Source organism: Dendropsophus ebraccatus, chromosome 1 (assembly GCF_027789765.1).
Source record: "Dendropsophus ebraccatus isolate aDenEbr1 chromosome 1, aDenEbr1.pat, whole genome shotgun sequence".
NCBI lineage: Eukaryota > Metazoa > Chordata > Amphibia > Anura > Hylidae > Dendropsophus > Dendropsophus ebraccatus.
In genome coordinates, this window is record NC_091454.1 from 180775079 (window position 1) to 180791248 (window position 16170).

Consider the following 16170-nt stretch of genomic DNA (forward strand, 5'->3'; position numbering starts at 1 on the left):
GTGTACTCTACTTTTCGTACCATTGTAATAACAGACGAACAATGTGTACGTGCACCGAAAGAATTGCAAACGATAAACAATGATTTCATAATCGGCTCAAAAGATACGATCATTGAAACACAAACTAAACAACTTTTCATTAGTCGTTTATTCGTTGCATGCACACATACGGAAAGTTTATGGCCTAAATACAATTTTTTGCACCATAATCTTTGTGTAATAGGGCCCTCACTGTACCAAAGTTTTAGGTGTTAATATTATTGTCATAAGAGTGAATAAACCGAGAAATATAAATCAGATCAATATTTGGTGTGATCGCTCTTTGCCTTCAGAACAGCATCAGTTCTTCTAGGTACTTGCACACAGATTTTGAAGCACTTGACAGAGAGATTGTTCCTAACATCTTGGAAAACTAAGCACAGATCTTCTGTGGACGTTGCTGCTTCTGTTTCTTCATGTAATCCCAGACAGACTCCGATAATGTTGAGATGAAGCTCTGTGGTGGCCATATCATCACTTCCAGGATTCCTTGTTCTTTATACTGCTGAAAAATAAAAACTTGGAAACAATCAGATGCTTTCCTCATGGAGTCTTACTTTGAAGCACTTTATTTTTTTCACTTCTGCCTAAAACTTTTGCACAGTACTGAAAATTGGGAAAAGATGATACTAAGATGCACGCTGAGAAGAAGGTAAGCCAGCTGAGCAAGTATGACGATCTGGGCAGTGTTCTGCTGGAAAACATTAGGTCCTGGCTTTCATGTGGATGTTACTTATATACTCCCTACATAAACACTGTACAGACGGAGTACACTTCTTAAGTGGTATTCCTTATTGGCAGTGGCATCTTTCAGAAGATAATGCCCCTGCCACACACAAAAAAAAAATGTTTAGTTATGGTTTGAGAAACATGATAGTAATGGCTTTACCTCCAGATTCATTAGAGGCCGCATCTCACACTATATAGGATCTGTTCCTAAACGCTTTGTACCAGATACCACAGGACATCTTCAGAAGTCTTGTGGGCAACGGCACAATATTAGGCGAGAACTTTTAATGTTTTGTCTGGACTAGTATCTATGCTTTTGTTACCATCATGTATATGTATGGAGACACCTCCGATTCCTTTCTTCTCCTTTTAACAACAGTCTGACAGCTGGGACCTACAGACGGAATATTTTAATGGTGATGTATAAGCTTTCCCAGTAAGTGAAAACAGTCCACGTTTCTCCACCACCCTGTCTGTCTCTCCTTGTAGAGCTCTGCTTGTAGCTTAATCATCAGGAGTTATGTCAATTCTTGGCTACTGGTGTGACGTGATGGAGCACGGACAATACAAGACCTACCGCTCTGTTCTTCCCATGATAAAAATATGAGGGGGGAGTTGTGCATACCATTCAGTCTTGTAAGAAGCCAAAATACTTCTATGAATATCTCTATACTGAGATGTGTCATTCCTGAGTAACATGTCCCCACACATGCAGAATCAGACATTTCCAATGAATTGGCAAAAAGTCAGTGGTCTGCCTTATAAATCAGCTTCTCTGTCATCCATGTCAACTAGAGATGAGCGAACCTGGAGCATGCTCGAGTCCATCCGAACCCGAACTTTCGGCATTTGATTAGCGGTGGCTGCTGAAGTTGGATAAAGCCCTAAGGCTATGTGGAAAACATGGATATAGTCATTGGCTGTATCCATGTTTTCCAGACAACCTTAGACCTTTATCCAACTTCAGCAGCCCTCGCTAATCAAATGCCGAACGATCGGGTTCGGATGGACTCGAGCATGCTCGAGGTTCGCTCATCTCTACTCTCAACTTATTTTTTTTAGTTTTTTTAATCGTCCACATTACAAAGGTAAAATAGAGAAAAGGTATAACTATGGGTTCACACACAGTATATTTTACTTGGGAAAAACATTACATGGATGACTGTACCTCCAGCACAGAGCACAATTGTCATTTCTCTAATTGAAATTGATTATGAATTTGGCGCTAAAATAGCTTTCTAATTGCTCGTCCTTGCCACCGCATATACCTTTTGAGAAGTAGCATCCTGCTGCAACTTCATAGCTCCCATCTCCGGTGTGGGACCCAGTGTAGTGTAACTCCATAGCACGCTGGGTCTTGCACACCGGAGAAGAGAGATATGGAGATGCAGTAGGAATCTACAGTACATCTCATATGCTTTGCATATATGCTGTGGGAAGAATGAATACATTGCTCGCCGTACTCTTGGCACATACTGCAGGTGGGTGACGGGCCCCTTACAGTTGCTTGAGAAACTGGTTGTTTGGTCACCATCTCTAGAGTATAAGGATGGGGGTGGCCAATGGGAGACATGCTCTATTGACTGAGCAGATTGTACCCAGGGTTCAGATACCTTTATTCTAACCCTACACGGACAGGGCAGCCAGGTTAATGGAAACCTATTCTGCAACCCACTGTCCACATTCCCAAAATATCAGTGGGCATTGGCAGCTCTTTAAGACGTATTAAATCAACTTCAGCTGTGGGTGACTGTAGTGTGTCTGCCACCCCCTGACCGCAGCAGTAAGTTTGTGTTTCGGCTTTGTCTCCTCATTTTGCCTGTCGTGTTTAGGTCACGCTCCACTTTGCGGTCACACTATGCGTTTTGTTCGTGTTCACATAGTGAGGCTAATGGGCTTAAGAAACTTGTCACTTTAACACCTCCTGTGATTGTTGCTCTTTGCTCTGTGATGGGGAACTAAACCACAACCTTTTCCATAAGCCGCCTGATCCTTTCCTAATTAACATGCATACTATAGGGCGACTGATCTTCTATGGACCATGACCACATTCTGCAGCCAGTGCACCCTTCACTGCTCAAAGGAGCCGCCATAATTGCAGACAGCTCCAGTATGTACTTTGCTTCTAGATACTTGTCAGCTTCCTGTCTTCTAGCTGACTGACTTGTAATTGTTGCTTGTCATACGCTGACAGAGTTATCTATACCTGGAATGTATAAATGGTTGCCCAGATATTACATACAAAGCATTCATGTCCATATTTCATAAGTTCTTGGTCGATATAAAGACTATGGACGCCTCTGAATTCATTTTTCTTTATTGCTTTTTATTATGTAGCAAAACATGTTCTCTGTGGAGTTTTTTTTATTAAAAATACTTAGCTAAGGCTAGGTTCACACTGCGTTTTTATTTCTTTTTCCATTGACTTATGTTCTACTGAATAATATTCTAAGCTGACTCATAAATAACACAAATAAGCTTAGAAGATCACTGGATACCAGGAACTAACCTAAAGGACACTGAAAATTAGAGCACAAAAGTGAGGGCTTTGCTTTAACCTTGCATGTAGAAGGTGGCATTGCCAAGTGCGGAAGAAACCTTGGATTACGAGCATAATTTGCTCTGGGGCCATGCTTGTAATCCAAATCCACTCTTAAAGCAAAGCAAATTTTCCCATAAGAAATCATAGAAATGCAGACAATTGGTTCCACACCCCAAAAATAATTATTTCTTATTCTGAATAACATGTAGAACAGATTAAACAATAAGAAACAGCTGAATATGTGATATTATAAGTTACTGTCCAGTATAGCTATCAGCATGTGGAGTATAATGTATAGTAAGTGCATAAGATTGAAAAAACAACAGCAGTTTGTAGATACAGAATGGAACTGCAGATCCCCATAATGCAGTAATGTAGTACAACAGGCTAGAATAGAGAAGGAGAACTGCTGTCAGAGGACTGTGTAGACAGCAAAACAGGGGTTCAGCATCGACCAATCAGGAAGTGAGAATCACAAAGATGTGCAGGAGGACAGTGGCAGAAAGTTTTCTATACAGTAGTGTGAAAGGCTGAGTGTGAGTGCAAGCACATTATAGCAGCAGTGTGTATAGCCGAGTGTGAGTGCAGGCACATTATAGCAGCAGTGTGTATAGCTTAGTGTGAGTGCAGACGCATAGCAGCAGTGTCTATAGATGAGTGTAAGTGCAGGCACATTATAGCAGCAGTGTGTATAGCTGAGTATGAGTGCAGGCACAATATAGCAGAAATGGAGAGGATGGGAAACATAAGGGCTGACAGACTGTAGGCAGCATGAAGTACAGTAAGAAGAAAGTGGATCTGCCATGATTTGGAAAGCATGTTCCCCCCGAGTTCTGATGTCGTCATGACTCAGGGGGAAATATCAGACCCGGCTGATAGATTGCCCACTCAGCCAATCAGTATTTTAGCCAAAGGAGATCCTGGAGCCAGGCGGGGGTCCTGGAGCGGTAAGCCAGTGCTGCAAAGGCACAGGGAGAGGTGAGTAATGATGGTTTATTATGTTCCCCTTGCTCCCTTGTGACAGGCATAATAAGGAACCATGTGTTGAGGGAGCCTCGGTGTACTAGTAAAGATCACAATACAACTTGTAATGTTGTTTAGTACATGCCATTTCTACAATGTAATTGCCCTTATTATTTGCAGCTGCTCTTTCTTTATTTCTAATAAGTAAATGTTGGATCTGCTAGCAAAAAAAAGAGAACAATATGCTGGCAATATCTGAAAACCAAATGGATTTGGATGTGATTGTGAGATATGTGGAAGTGAATAGAATGATTATGAGAACATAATAACATGAAATAATCGCTTTCTCTTTGCCTTCTTGTGACTGTTATTTCAAACAACACTTTGCAGAAATCAATGGTACAAGCGATTATAAGAAACTCTGTAATAAATCTTATTAGGCGAAAGAGATTCCTTCTCTAGACACAAGGCTGTCCCCTTCCATATTCTTATCTTCTGTTTATCACTAAGGGAACCCCTCAACAGCAGAGTGAAACAGAGCTTAAGGCCCTATTACACCAAGCAATTATTGGCTGTAATGGCCGATAACTGCTTGCTGTAATAGCTACTGTAAAAAGGCAACGATCAGCCGACATGCACAATGTGGGCTAATCCTTGTCTTTCGACATGATAGCGATACTTTCCCTCCCCTTTTCTGTATGAGGACTAAGCTACACAGTTGTAAAGCCTAAATTCTGCAGCTTTCATACCTTACTTTATATAAGATTTCTTGTTGCTTGGTCCAGTGAAAAATTTACCCTTGGTTGATTGTGCCACCTAGGCGGGGCTTTATAGCCGCCGTACTACTTTGCCCCACCCATATCGCCACGGTAGGCCATGATCCTCCGTGATGTCATCTGCATTTTTTATGGGGATTTGCTACTGTTCTGGACAGTTCCTGTCATAGACAGAGGTGGCAGCAGAGAGCACTCTGTCAGACTGGAAACACCACTTCCTGCAGGACATACAGCAGCTGATAAGTACTGGAAGACTGGAGACTTTTAAATAAAAGTAAATTACAAATCTTTATAACTTCCTGACATCAGTTAATTTAAAAGAAAATCATTTTTGCTGCAATACCCCTTTAATTAGGATAACTGGGGATGATGACTGGACAGTATATATATGTTGCATGCAAGGACTGAAGTGGCTTTAACATTTATACTCTCCTCCGCTTTTTATTTTGAGGTACCAATGTGTTAGTGAATTATCTGTCAGAGCAGAAATATTTACGAGGGTTGGCAGCCATGGTGCCGTGCCGTCTCTCCTCCTATGAAATCACCATTTTTCTCACTTCTGAGTCACATAAGAGAAAATGTTGGTATGAAATTTGATAGATTTTTTGCTGATGAATCACAGTAAAAGCTGACAAAACCACTTTACAGGTCTACTGTAGAATGCAGAATTGTACCGGTTATTTCCTAGCTATTAATTATCTATTTGCTGAGTGTCTTGTGGTTCTTAATGCTAGACACTATGAACGTCGCCTTCCCAGGCACCACGTGGGAACATTCAGTGAGGGATAAAGTTACTAAGAGGTACAAGTGAGTCAAAATAGCAGCTTTGGGGACTCTGGTGAAGTCACATAAAATAACCATTAGAATATAATTATTTTTGTGTGTGTGAAATGGGGAAGTGTAGCTGCCCTTGGATAGACAACCAGTCCTCAGAATATATCTCCTGTACACTGAATTGCAAATGACAACTAGAGCTTCTCTGTATGCAAATCAGACACATGGGCCCGGGATGCAGACTCTTAAGGCCCTATTACACAGAACGATTATTGGCCATATTCGGCCGCAACATGTTGAAAGACAAACAACTCATATAGCAGTGATCACTAGCGATCACCCGGGCAGCCCTCCCGCAGCTCCCCGTGACCCCACCGCAACCCCCCCCCCCCCCCCCGACTCTCAACCGCTCTCTGCCGATGCGTGTAATAGTGGCGGCAGTGAGTGGGAACCGAGGAGCAAATGAGCGCTGACAGAAAGAGGAGGGACAGAGAGGTTGTGCCTGCCAGCCTAATGCGTAGTCACTCTAGGCCACAGCTGTTGAGCACAGGGCTGCAAGTTTAAAAGTTGTTTTTTCGGACAATAACTGCATCACCTGCTGAACAGACCCCAGGACAGATCTAGGATTAAAAGCAGCTATCCGAAGGTACAAGCGGTTTGGGGGGTCAGATTGTGGGTACAGAGTCACATTAAACACATCTTAAGAGCATAAAGACCCTATAATCCGTCTATGTCTGGTTTAATGTTACAGTTTTGGCATTGAGCCACTGTTTGCATTAAACACATACATCTCAAGTGCTTAAACACCCCTGTGACGGGCCATTTAATGGATACATAGTTTCTATTATTAAATGTGTCCAAAATTTCTCGGTTTTATCATTTTCTATCGCTTTGTTGTTTTTTTAATTTTATATATATATATATATATATATATACAGTATATATATATATATATATATATATAGGAACCTCAGACCTTTGAGCTATTCTAATGTAAAAATTTATATACATAACTTTACATGAAGAGGTTTTCTATGGGAATTTGCTACTGCTCTGTACAGTTCCTGTCACGGACAGAGGTGGCAGCAAAGAGCACTGTGTCAGGATAAAAAGAATACACCACTTCCTGTAGGATATACAGCAGCTGATAAGTACTGGAAGGCTTGAGATTTTTAAATAGAAGTACTTTAGAAATCTGTATAACTGTTTGCCACCAGTTGATTTGAAAATAATTTGTTTTCACTGGAGTACCTCTTTCATTTATTTAATTTACCATATATAAAAACAACCAGCCTCAATATTAGTATTTTAAATGTTGCACTTAAAGGGAACCAATCACTCTAAAATTAGCCATAAAGCTAAGGAAACGTGCTGGTTCATCGCCCAGCATGCTTCCCAAACATACCCCCATAGCCTGCATCCCATGTACATATAGACCACAAAGCTATTTTAACAATCTCCCGCGATGTAGGTAAATTACCAGCTAAGTAGTCACGGTGAGCGTGTGGCTGGTCTTATAGTCACGGTCCTGGTCGGGTTCTGGCGCTGTAATCACGCCACGCAGGCGTGATTACAGCAGTGGCTTCTCCTGCTGTACTGTGCATGCGCAGCATAGTTAAGATGTCGACGTCGCAGACGTGCAATGCCGCCCCCCCCGGGTGACGTCAGCATGCAGCGCTTTCCAACACGCCCAGAGGCGCGTGATTACAGCGCCGGAGCCTGCCCAGGACCGTGACTAATTAGCTGGTAATTTACATACAGCGCGGGAGATTGTTAAATTCCTTTGTGGTCTATATGTACATGGGAAGCAGGCTATGGGGGTATGTTTGGGAAGCGTGCTGGGTGATGTACCAGCACGTATCCTTAGCTTTATGGCCAATTTTAGCGTGATTGGTTCCCTTTAATACCAAATTGCCAGAACAGTATAGAGAGCACAGCTGCAAAACCAGGTCTAGAAAGCGCTAATGTTTTTCTCGGGCTGGATAACCCCTTTAAAGTTTTTCCTCTTGTGACGTCATTGTGGTGAAAACAACACAGCCGATAAAACTAGTAAAGCCAGGAACAATATCTATTGAAAATTGCTGTATGACCGTTAAAGTAGGATGTAGTCAGACATAGCGCCTAGGGAAACACCAGCTGTAAATACAGCCATGTCCTTGATCACCAAAGTCCAAAGCATGCTTCATATTTTACTACTTATAGTTCATAAAGATTTTACAGATTATTGTAATAAGGAAAATTAAACACAAACAGCCCGTCATGGAGCATGGATTGATCAGATAGACCTGAGGGACTGAACAGGTGGATCTGATCCATTTTGACCTCTAAGACCAAACTGTGTTGTGATCTTGAGAAGAAGTAATGGCATTAGAGCTGTGGGATCAGATAGTCTATGATCTGCCCTAATATCAGTTTAATTCATTTATGCATGCTTAAAGTGAATGTTTCACTGGGTACATCGCTTTGGGTATTATACCTTAATGGATGAGCGGTGGCGCAGTCATTTTTTTGAACAGCTTGGCTCCCACGCACAGCGCCAGTCTTTTCAGGGGCACCTGCCCGCCCCGGAGTATTGGGGACTCTTTGTGATGTGGCTCCATTAGAATTAATGGAGCTGAGTCACAGAGGGAAGGGGGTTTCCTCACACCAGGGGCCGGTGGGCCTGCCCCCAGTGCTCCTGGGTGGGCCGGTGTCCCTGAAAAGACCGGCGCCGTGTGCAGGAACCAGGAGGCGGTTAAAAAAATGGATCCTTTAAGGTATAGTACCTGAAATGATGTACCTCGCTTTAAACAACCTACTTGACTTGATGTTTCCTCAATGCCAGGATGGCAGTGCTAAAGCCACACCATCTTACACCTCAACCACTGTGATTACATAAAAAAAAACTGCTGAAGAATTAATGTAAAATGTATTTCCCTATATTGTTTAGTAAAATAATTAAAATAATTCTTGTAGAAACTTACCCCACAATTTAATAAGCTCTACCCTAAGAGAAAGACATTGATTAATACCAGGAGTGACACTGCAGAGAAGCCCATCAGCTACAAAGGTATATTAGTCAGCCAGATGTTAGGTTGTGGTGACGCCAGTGCCGATTGGGCACACAGGTATGCTGGCACACCTGCTTTTATTTTAATTGGGCTGGCTATATCCTTTCCCCTGTGGTCGGTGACCTGCTGGGATGTGAGGGGGTCCCTTGGGTGCTTATTACTGTGGTCCGGAGTGGAGCTATGACCCACCCGGACTATTGGTACCGCCACCCACATAAAGGGGAGATGACCCAAGAAGAAAGCATTGGCAACTTTGCTCTATCTGGATCAGTTCCTTTCTTCTGCTGGATACTTTTAGACTGGTTCTCGGCGTGGGTTGGGGTGGTTCCTGACTTGTCCTTTCTAAGAGTGCGTTCAGCACTGCATAGTGTGTGGAAGTACTGCCTTCAAGAAAAGAGTACTAAGGTGTCTCATGTGCCTCCGTTCACTACAGAGACCAGAGTAAGACTATCCACACGGGACCTGGCAGGGGCCTACAGAGCCGATCTGGCTTGCGTCCTTCCGCTACAAAAGCCAGAGTAAGACTCACTAAGGTGTGGCTACACTTCCTCTCCCCATGTGACTTCCTTCTACAGCAGTTATAAGGTGTGCTGTAAGTCGGTGAGAAAAGAGTACAAGAGAAAGAGAAGGATAGAGATAGGAGACAAAGAGAAAGAACTCCAATTGGTGCACAGATCCTAAAACAATAACCCTTTAGTTACATCCAGCCGTACAATACCTAGGTACATGATACAAATAACAGCGACATCTAGTGGCAAAACTTGGGTACTACTTTATTACCACTTCTACGTTAGAGTACAGACTTTTGCGTAAGGTGTAAAGACTAGAGACACCCGTGGTGGGACACCAAATTACTATATATGACAAGACAGATATATAGGCTGATGTAGTTTCCATTCCGGAAGTTTCTCCCATCTGCATCTTTAGAGTATAGCCAGAGTGATGATTGGGTTTTTAATCACTTCCCTTATCAAGGCCTTTCTTCCCCAGCTACTTAGTTTGATGGGGCGGTCAGCTCTAGAAAGAGTTCTGATTAATCCAAACTTGTTCCATCTAATAATTATACAGGCCACTGTGCTCTTGAGAACTTTTAGTACAGCAGAAATATTTTGTCCTCTTTTCTAGATCGGTGCCTCCACAGAGCTCTACAAGCAGTTATTTCCTCCTCATTTGCTCTGATATGTATTGTTAGCTGTGAGTCCTTATCTGTACACGGTTGTGTGTTTCCAAATCCTGTCCAATCACCTCAGTTTACCACAGGTGAGATGCAAAAGTCTGCAAAGGTCCTGAAGTTTTATTATATGTGTCCATGACTCCATAATTTAGAAAAATGCTTTAATTCTCTGGTGCCAAGTGTCAGAGAGGCTTTCCCAATCCCCTGAAGTGCTAAGAGCTAGCGTGCCTCCTCGCTCCCTCTCCCATCCTTATTCCTGCTTGAATGATTGACAGCTGGAAGATGAGCCCTGTTTCCAAATCTCGTTCCTGCACTATACATACAAATTGCAGGCGCAAGATTTCTTACCTATACATTTATGTTGAAGGAAATAACCATAATGAGGTTAAGGCTTTGCCGTATAACAGAAATCTACACTACAACCATTATGATATCTCAATTCCTCATTCCGTACTGCTATATGTATCATTGTGACATTAGTCACTTGCTTCTTCCATTTGATCATGGTGCCTTTGCTTTGATTGTGACCCTCATTGAGGATCTACATCTATTACTGTATATTTATCACCGCATTTGGTTTGTAAATTCTCTTTCATTGCCTTTGATCAATAATGCTCTCATATCTCTAAGAATGAAGAGACGACCAGCCTTATGGGTCTTTCCATCATTAGTCATTCTGATAGCCACCATGTAGAGAAAGAGAGGTGGGATAAAGCCAAACATGTCTACAATAGGCTCATTCTAGATTGTTCTTATATAGAATAAAAAGATTTAGGCCGCCTGTAATTTGAATAATGGTCAGTGATTTCTACTTTCTAGAGAGTACAGTACTGTAACACCAATAATTTTACTGAAGAGAACCTCTTAAAAGTTTTTTCGGTCCTATACTGCTACAGTACATTGCCATTATACAGGACAGTATATTCTAAAGATGCCCCTGTATAACCCATGCCCGTATAGGCCCAGTGCTGCATATTGTAGAAAGTGAATTTATAGCGTAGTGGAAGCTCTTTCTAAATTACTGGTAAGAAGTCATCTGGGCATTGTATGATGTTTAAAAGTCATGTAGGCCAGGCTTTATTGGCACATAAAGGGTTAACAATATTCCACTGTTTATTTAAAATAGCAAAGTTATAGTACAGGGTTTACATCTGGTTGTACATACAAAGGAGTCTAGACAACACAATACTAATTATTAGTAGGAATACCAAAAAAACAGTCTAGTCTATAAATCAGCAATGTAAAAAATACTGAACATTGTGTAAGGAAAATATAAGGGATAGCTGGACGATACGGAAGATACCTTGTCTGCAATCTGTAGGGTGAGTCAGTTCAGCAACTTATTGTAACTTTCTGGAACAATATTAACTTTATGTAAGGTATAAAATGCATAGGTTACCATGATGAAGGTCATCTCCCAGGTACGACCCCGCTCCTTCATATGGGTTTATAGACATGATATTGATTGCACCATAAAACCATGACTCCATTTCCTGGTAGATTTAGGGCCCTATTCAACAGGACGATTATCGTTCAGATTATCGTCAAGTCGTTTGAATCTAAGCGATAATAGTTCGGTTGAATAGCAGTTAACGATTAACGACTGAACAAGAAATCGTTGATCGTTTAATAAGACCTGGACCTATTTTTATTGTTGCTCGTTCGCAAATTGTTCGCATTGAATAATACATCGTTCGGTCGTTCGCAGTAGCGACGACAAGACGACCGCAAGAACGATCATAAGTAACGATTATCGTTTCATGTAAATGGGTAAACGATTTCAGGTCTTTCGCAATAGCGGTCGTTTGGATCGTTAATCGTTAATGATTATGCGAACGATAATCGTCCCGTGGAATAGGGCCCTTAGATGTCTGTTTTTGGTCTGTATAAAGTTAGCAGGTGAAATTATTATTATAGTGTATTGAGCTATAAATTTGACTCTGAATTGAAGAAACATTTCTCGTGATGCCTTACTACAATATATATTATCTCTAGAGATGAGCGAACTGGGTTCGGGTTTGAGTCGATCTGAACCCGAACGATTTGCATTTGATTAGCGGGGGCTGCTGAACTTGAATAAAGCTCTAAGGTTGTCTGGAAAACATGGATACAGCCAATGACTATATCCATGTTTTCCACATAGCCTTAGGGCTTTATCCAAGTTCAGCAGCCACTGCTAATCAAATGCCGAAAGTTCGGATTCTGATGGACTCGAACCCGAACCCGGTTTGCTCATCTCTAATTATCTCTCATACATAGTATATTTTGTGCTATAGCCTGTTTTGTCTTAGAATTGAAAGCCTTACTGTCATTTAACAAAACTTTTGACATTTGATGTGATATGTTAAAACTTTAGATCAGTTATGCTGGTTTCAGGCATAAAAGGCTTTTTTTTTTTTTTTTTTTAAACTGCTATTGCAGTTTGTGAGCCAAAGCCAGAAGTGGATTCAAAGTAATGGGAACAATAAAGGAAGTAGTTATATGTCTCCTACCTGCCGAATCCACTCCTGGGTTTGGCTCATAAACTGCCATGTGAGGGAAGCAGAGTGTTTCTCTTTATTGCTTTCCCCATCTAGGGCTCCACAGACTTACTATAGGATCAGTGTCCTGGAACAAGATGGAGAGAGCAATGATCTAAGAAGAGCAGTGATCTGGGAGAAAGAAGCGCTTAGCCAGTCTGAACACCCAGAACCAGACCTATATTTAAAGGGGGAGTTGAATTTTTTTTACATCAGGTAAGCCAGGGGGGAACATATCAAACAATCACAACTCACCTCTCCCCATGCCATAGAAGAGCTAGATTGCTGCCCCAGGACCCCCGCCGGATCTCCTGCTTAGCTAACGTCACAACTCGGTTGATGGACTGCCTGCACAGCCAGTCAGCGCTGCAGTCAATGATTAGCTGAACGTGCAATCCATCAGGGGAGGCTCATTTTACCCTGAGTCATGACTTCTGGTGAGGGTCCCAGAGCCTGTTAACCAGCGCTTTGCAAGCAGGGGAAGAGGTTTATTATGTTCTTCCCAGGCTCTGCTGGCTGTGAAATTCTTAAAGCACCGGACTTCTTTAAATCAGTGTTATATATATGGCCACTAGGTGTCTCCCTTCCTGTCAAACTTTGATCCATGCTTCCTCCCTGCTGATATTTGGTCATTTCTCTTTTCAGAAAAAGAGACCAAACACAGGAAATCCCAGTCCTTTGTGTGTTCACAGACATGGCTTGACTGAATTGTTGCATAACAAAAAGCATTGCCTCCTTGCGTGAGCATGCAAAGAGTGGGTATTCCTGTATTTGGTCTCTTTTTTTTAAATCAAATATCGCACAGAGGGATCATAGATCACAGGATGACCATATGTATGACAATGATTTAAACATAAAAAACTTGCAATAATAATGGAACTTTTTTTTCACTTATTTGTAATTTCTTTGTGTATCTAATATCATTACGATGATCATATATCCTTTACCAGTTAACTTTTCACACAGATCCTGTCAATATGTTTTAATCTCCTTCAAAACCATAGTAATATGATTAAGATTTATGTGGGATAATACGAAGCTCCACAAGTATAGCGGATTCTGGAGGGTTAATACATTGATAGCAGGCATATGCTAACCATCTATGATCATATTGTGGAATGTGGCTGTCTCACTCTGGAGACATCTATAGCCCACGGTGCAAGGAGTTGTGCAACTAGGGGAAGTTTTTTTGTTTTGTTTTTTTCCTTCATTGTTATGATTATTTTTTCCCCCTAGCCCTATCACTTGAATTTGGGTATTTCCTTGAACTTATTTGCAATGTCAGTGTAAGTGATGGGAAAATGTAGCCTATGTTTATCTAATAATAACAAATGAATGTTCCAGTAAATAAGGGAAAACTATGTATTGATCTTCTTGGCTTGCTGACCTGGAACCTAGACTCCTGGTGCACCTGTAGGAAAGATATTAAAATAGTTTTTATACAACCCTGGAAAAAAATAATTTCATCCCTTCACTTATAGGATGATCACCCAGCAAATACACAAATCAGATGTGACACAAAACAAGGTTTAATAGCAGAACATTCTGGCTTCATGAAACATATCTAAAACACATGAAAGGGAATTATTGTATTAATAACATATGTTTATCCAGACCAAGTAAAGGAAAAAAAACTGGATTTATCAGCAAATAATCCTACTTAGGCCTTTGTTGCTCCTCCTTAGGCTTTTGTGATGCTTGAATTATTTAAAGCCTGAATTTAACTAATGATAAACCATATTCTACATGGAGCTGCTTCCAACTTCCTCAAAGAGCGCTGACAGATCCGCTTTGCCGAATAGACCCGTTTTTTTTTTTGTTTTGTTTTTTAAATTACCAACATAAATTTAACACTTAAACACTATTGGCACAAAGCATTAACTTTACTGTTTGCTTTGTGGCAATACGCATCATTCTGAAAAACTTATATCATTCTCACCAAACTAATCAATGAAATAAGAATTGTCCAAAATGTTTATATATACCTGTGATTCCACTTTTAAGGAAAATTGTCCAAAATGTTTATATATACCTGTGATCCCACTTTTAAGGAAAATTGTCCAAAATGTTTATATATACCTGTGAGGAAAATTTGCCATCTTCCGTAGTCCATTTCTTAACATGTAACCCAGGTCCGGACTGACAATCTGCTGGGCTGGGCAGATTCCCTGTGGGTTGTCCAAATTATCAGTCAGTCGGTTGTGATGTGTCATCAAGGTCTGTATGGAGCTCTAAGCTCACACATCTGCTGGCAAATTTCCTGTTTAGGTGTTAGTGCTGGTTTACATTTCACTTTTCTATATGTAAATTTCTAATAGATCTGTCACTGACATTGACTCCTGTTTCAGCACATTTGTTATAAAACTAGATTTGCATTTCCAGGAAAATACAAAATGCTTAAAAAGAGCGCCCCTTTACCAGTGACTTCCTTTTAAGAGAAACTTTACCCCTTGATACCCTCCCTTTAAGAGTGACTTTGGAACAGTCCCTTTAAGAGCAACTTTGGTATAGTCCCTTTAAGAGCAACTTTGGTACAGTCCCTTAAGGAGGGACTTTGGTGACAATGCTTTGAGTGACCTATATACTGTCCCTTTAAGACCAGCTTAAGTACTCTTCCTTTAAAAGCAACTTAGGTACCACCCTTTGAAGACCTGCTTAAGTACTGACCCTTTGAGAGTGGCTTGGGTACCGTCCCTTTAAGAGTGACTCATGTAATGCCCCTTAAAGAGTGACTTGGGTACCGTCCCTTTAAGAGTGACACAGGTATTGTCCCTTTAAGAGCGACTTGGGTACCGTCCCTTTAAAAGCGATTTGGGTACCGTCCCTTTAAGAGCGAATTGGGTACCGTCCCTTTTAAGAGCAGCTTGGGTACCGTCCCTTTAAAAGCGATTTGGGTACCGTCTATTTAAGAGCGACTTGGATACCGTCCCTTTAAGAGCGACTTATTTAATGCCCCTTTAGAAGCAACTTGGGTACCATCACTTTAAGAGCGATTTGGGTACCGTCCCTTTAACCTCTTAAGGACCCATGACGTACCGGTACGTCATGGATCACTGTCACTTAAGGACCCATGACGGGTCCTTTAAGAGGACGCCGTGGACCGGCCGCATGCGATCGGGAGAGATACACTGCAGGCCATCTCTCCCTGTCGGCATGGGGGGTTGTTAACTCCCCCATGCCGCCGATCGCCGCTATTTGCTTATCAGTTCAGATCAGCCAATAGCGGCGATCTGAACCTTTCCGGGCCATCGGTGACCCGGAAAAAATGGCGGTCGGTGCTGTCCGAGGACGGCACCGACCGCCATTACAGTTAAAAGTAATGGTGGTCACGGTGCCACTGGCCCGATCGCCGTGAACGGCGATCAAAGTCCCCAAAAGTTATAAATACCTTCTCTGGACCCCTCAGCTAGGTAGCTGAGGGGTTCAGAGCAGGTATTTGTACATTACTCACTTGTCCCGGGGTCCCGATCAGCATCTTCCAGGTTCGCCGCGTCCTCGTCTTCAATTTTTCAAATTTTTTTTTTCTATTTTCTGCACCCTATTGCCGCTGAGTGTTGATCAGCATCGCATGAAAGTGCGCTGCTAATCAGCAACTCCTCCTTTT